The sequence below is a fragment of the Pelodiscus sinensis genome, chromosome 13 (genome assembly GCF_049634645.1).
Source record: "Pelodiscus sinensis isolate JC-2024 chromosome 13, ASM4963464v1, whole genome shotgun sequence".
NCBI classification, from domain to species: domain Eukaryota; kingdom Metazoa; phylum Chordata; order Testudines; family Trionychidae; genus Pelodiscus; species Pelodiscus sinensis.
The window spans coordinates 44,680,198-44,685,355 of NC_134723.1; the positions used below are offsets into that span (position 1 = coordinate 44,680,198).

Sequence of the window (5,158 nt, forward strand, 5' to 3'; positions counted from 1 at the left end):
TTTTTGTGGAGAATCGCTTTGTTCTATTTTTCGATTCCCGAAATCTTTGGCCGACCCTTTCCTTGTGTTTAACATATTTCAGGGTGGAAAAAAAAAAAGCGCGACCTATCATTTTCTCTAAACTTCATGGTCCAAACCTTGCCTCCCTCCCATCCCACGTTTTGATTCTGATGATTTAATCCGGACTAGGCTGAACTCCATGGGAGCAGAAAGCCATTGGCATGGGATCGAATGAAGTGATTCAATGTGTTAATACATGCATGCATTTCTCCTGCCTGCTAGCCTTGCCAGATCAAATGAAGGAGCTGCGTGTGGACCGGGTATTGTTCCAATTCGTTGCGAGAGGGAAGTTCTGAGCCTGACCATGCCTACTCCTCAGATCTTTCCAAACTTGTGCAGTTCAGTGTAGCCCGCCCCCTCTACCCGCATTACCCAGGAAAGCAGCAAATGTATATAAAATACACACTGATTTCGACCGGCAAACAATCATTGAAGCTGTTCAAACACTCCCCCCTCCCGTTCTCCTGATACACTCCACCATTAAACTGCGCAGAAGCTCGAGGCGGTCTTTGCATTTACTTTATTGATTTACTGTGGAGGAAGCAAGATTGGAACCGTTTCCAAATCAGAGTAATGTGTCTTTTAGAAAAAAATGCGAGGCAGGCAGGGCAGAAGTGGAGAGAGAGGAGGAGGAGGAGGTTCTGTTTGCTCCCATTGGCCTGGTAGTTTTGGCTGCAGCTGCAGGACACAATTAATTATGCTAATTGTGGAGGGGGGGGGAGCGGATGTGCTCCCCCCCTTTATTCCTCGCTCTTCTTTTTGGCTGGTTGGTAAAGGGGAAGGAGACGCCCTGGGCTGGGATCACATGATATTGTCTTCGCGCCACTTTCGTAAACCCTTTTATTCCAGGTTTTTTGCTCGAGCTACGAGGTAACGCGTTTATCTTGCTGGGGGGCGCAAAGCCGCGGGGCCTGGTGGCGCGGGGCTCCGCTCTCGCCCCCGGCCGGCCGGCTCGCGGGTGCGATCCGTGCAGCCCTGCAGGGGGTCGCGGGCAGGGATTTGCGGGGTGCAGTTGCGCCGGGAGCCCCCTCGGGTGCAGGCGGCTGCAGACCCACCTGTGGGAGTGGGCTCGCCTCCCCCCCCCCCCCGGCGCGGCGTGGCCCGGGCTGGCCGAGGCGCCCGGCGTGGGGGGGGGGGGTGCGGGTCTCGGTCCCCGCGGGCAGCACGTCGGGGCTCACATGGCGGCGAGCGGCCGCAGTAACAATAGCGGGGGGGGGTGCAGCGGGGGGGCCTCCCCCGCCCCCTGCGCGTGTCTTTTGTCTCCGGCCTCCGCCGCGCGCGGCGCCCTGGGCCCGGGGGAGCGCGCGGCGGCCCACGGGCGTGTCCCGCGTGGGGCTGCGCCCCGCGCTCCCTGCAGGCCGGGGGGGGGGGGGGGGGAAGCGAGCACATGGCGCCCGGGCTGCAGCCCCTTGTGCCTGCCCCGGGCCTGGCGCGGGGGCGCCGCGCAGTGCGCATGGGCCGCGCCGCGGGGCCCGGCGGAGCTTGTAGTCCCCACGCGGGGAGCCGACCGCGCGGCTGGGGGGGGGGGCGCTCCACGCGGGGCGCGGTGTCACGTGTGCGGACAAAGGGCGGGGGCGGGCTAACCCCCCCCCACGTGCACTGCGGGGCCGAACTTCTCCCCGCTGCAAAACTTTCCCGGGGGGGGGGGGGGGTCCGACCGGCGGTGGAAATGCAGGACCCCCCCCCCCCCCCCCGCGTGCAACACATGGAGCCGGGGGGGGGTAGGGCCCGGGGGGCGGGGCGCTGCTTGGCGCGTTTTTGGGACTTTGAATGGGGGACTCCACTTCCCAGCCTGCTTTGCCCCTTTCTCTTTAATCGCCGCAGCACGCGGGCCGGAGCGCGCCGCCCCCGCGGGGCCGGGCTGCACGTGGTGGGGGCGCGCGGCGGCGGCCGGGCTCGCGCTGCCCGTACCGGGGGGGGGGCAGCCCGGGGGATCCTTCTCCGCCCCCCCTCCCCGGGGCCGGGCGCGAGGCAAGTTGGCGAGCTGAGCTCGATCGCCGGGGATGGGGGGGCGCGGTCTGGCTCCGAGCGCGGTCCGGGGGGGGGGGGCACTTTGCAAGATTTTTTGTACATTTTCTGCAACTTTTTTTTGGGGGGGGGGCGATTATCTTGAACTCGAGGAGCCAGGTTGCCCCGTGAGGGGGGGGGGGTTGCAGAGATGGAAAGGATGCAGCATGGAAGAATATTCTCTCCCCCTTTTTTTTGGGGGGGGGATGGGGATTAACCCCTTCGTGATTCTGAAACTGCAGGCCGTGTTGGAGCTTAACTAATAGCGATTCCAACTTTGCAGCGAACTTGTGGGGGGGGACGGACACAAAAGGGGGGAATCAAATCTGGAGGCAACTTTTTTGCATTCAGGTCAATGCTGGGTTAGAATTTTACGTTTCTTTTTAATGTTGCTGGTGGAACATGGTGAGTAGCTCTGTTTCGATGCAAGGGATCTGTGTGTAAATGTGCCTCTATTCATAAACCGAATCCACAGCTACAGGAAGGGATTCGTTTTAGTCCATGTTAACCAGAACCACTGTGTGGTGTTTTTTTTTTTTTTTATTAATTAACTGCAGGCAGCACTACACCCTGGCTAACCTTTAGCCAGAATAAATAGATATCTGTGGGTTTGTGAAATAAGCTCACACATGCTTATATAGTGTGTATTTTGTTTAGGATTGTATTGGTTTGTGGATGCACCCAGCTGGATTGAGTGGTCTTTACACCAATGGAATAATGCTGAATAATCTCTCATCCTCCCCCTCCCCCGCCAAGCAGATGGTCAGTCTGCCATGAGATAACACTTATGGCAAGATACCCGCTTCTCGGAGCCTTTGGAAATGGGAGAGGCAGAATGGCTAAGGGGGAGATAATGCCCGAGGGGGGGGGGGGGGGATATTTTTCCTTTCTATGCATAATGGAGGAAACTGACCAGTAATGGTTAGACGGCCATTATGTTTCTGGTAAGACTTCCTCTGTTATCGTTCTTAATGGCAAAATCTACTCACAACTGAACATATCTGCCATATGCTGTATCTAGAGGATCTTGGGTAAACCAGATCTCAGGGTATCTTGTTCTTTAGGTTCCCTCCGAGTAATAATAAAAGGTGCACAACAGAAACTTTTGAGTGTTAAAGCCAAAACAAGTGTGAATCTTAAATTACAGAATAGTTGAGGGATCCTCCCCGAATTCTAATCGGTTGTAATTAGCAACAGATGTAGTCCTGTAACTTCTGACAATGAATGAAATCACATGGCAGAATTTTGTTCAAGCTGCTTGGAAACAATTATTAACTTGGTCAAATTAAAGTAAATATCAGTAAAGTATCAGGTGACATGGACGTGTAGGTGGGCCAGAATACTTAGGAGAACATCACCTGTTTTTTTTTAATCAAAGCAAGCTATATGATGGGCTTTTTATTTTAGCTTAATTTTGAAGCCAGCTTCACTAAACTCTTGCTAAACGACCTGGGTAAACTTTACTGGGGACCTTGACTTTTGCTCAAAACCCGTGCTTGGCTGAGCAATAGAAAAAGGATTCCTGAGTTTAGGATTCAGTGTAGTAAGTTACACCTAAGATCTCCTGTGAATACACTCTTAATGTATATATTTCCAGTGCATGGTGTTAATGTTCTGTTCTTTCTTTTGGCAGGTATTTGTGCTGAATGCGGCGTTAATACCGAAACTAGTTTCTACCTCCTCTTCACTGCTGAGAAAAGAAGACCCAAGCCTGGTGCAGGGGCCTTCAGTTGTGCAAAAGTGCTTACAGTGCAGGTAGCATTTTGGGATCTACTGCAGTGGTAGCACTTCTAGCATTACAATGGCAATTGAATCCCACATCCTGGTAGGACACAGTTGTCACCATAATCAAGCCTGCTTTGCTACTTCATAGCTGCTATGCAAGTGTTCCTTGTGCTAAGGTGCATCTAGTGCAGTTAGTGAAGTAGCTTAGAATCTACTGCCCTAAATGCTCCTTCTGGCACAAGCTGCTGACTGCACATCTTGGGGAAAAGTTTGTTCGTTTTCTGTGTTATATTTAGCCATTAAAATAGCCTGTCATAAAACCTAGGGGGCCTTCTCTGCAGTTCTTACAAAGGAAATAAAACTGATTTTTGTCCTAGCAGTGTCAAAGTGCTCATAGTGCAGGTAGTCTTTGAATTGGATCTACTGTAATGTGGGCACTTATAGTACTGCCAGATAAAATGCATCTTGGCCAGTTGCTAGCATGAAAAGATCGTGCTGACTACAGCCAGTTTTGCAGGATTGCATTCCAGCTTATTTCAAATGCTGTGCAAATCCATGCAAAACTGACTGTGGTTGCATTCATTCGGTTGTGAGGCCTAGGCTTCTGAACACTTGTCTGAAGACACTGAAGAAGGCTGGTTTCTCCATGGGTGGGGATTTGTTGCATTACTTGTAGCTATGTGCAGAGTATTGCACTTGTCCCGGCCTGTGGAGGAAAGAAGGACTTGTCGTCAGTTCTGTTGCTGAAAAGTTGCCTGCATGGCAAGCTTTGTTTTGCTGTTGTCGGGTGGATCACGATGCAATTTTGATTAGTTTAGCAGGAGAAAAATTGCACGGTATCCATCTGTAAACCGCAGGACCTTCATCGCTGACAATGTCGTTTTTGTCAGTACCCAAATGTAACCGTGTGAAAATTGTAGTAATTTTTGTCTAAAATGGGTTTGGGTTCATTACCTTGAAAGGAAGGCTTGGAGGGGGGCGGGTGACAGGTCTCCCAGCAATCTGTCGCGGATGCACTGTAGAAAATGGCATGCAGTTAGAGCTGTCCGGGGTGCACCTGTAACGTGGAGAACGAAGTGCGGGATGAATACTGACTAAACGGCAGTGTAGTGGAATTCTCAATAAAGTGAATTTAAACAAGTTGTTTGTCTTTAACCAAACCTCTTTCAAGTGGGGCTGCTGCAGCAGACAGTGAAGAAAATGGAGGGCCCCCTTGGTTGGCCTTTAAGCTTCAGTTGGGTGCCACCTCCTCTCTGCTGCAGCAACCTAGATGCTCCTAGTCTGGAGGGAGGCAACTTTCTGGAGACTGAGCTCCTGGTGGTACTTCAAGGGATTCCAAATTGGGACAAGTCCTGGTGCTTCTCTT

General features: G+C 52.6%; 1 long non-coding RNA gene across 1 annotated transcript; it reads left to right on the forward strand.

Annotated features, from left to right (window-relative positions):
• Window positions 1-554: 554 nt before the first annotated feature.
• On the forward strand, window positions 555-4,932 carry LOC142831263 (uncharacterized). The gene is made up of 2 exons (XR_012906962.1): window positions 555-930; window positions 3,701-4,932. It is a non-coding gene; the product is annotated as an uncharacterized LOC142831263 (long non-coding RNA).
• Window positions 4,933-5,158: the final 226 nt, after the last annotated feature.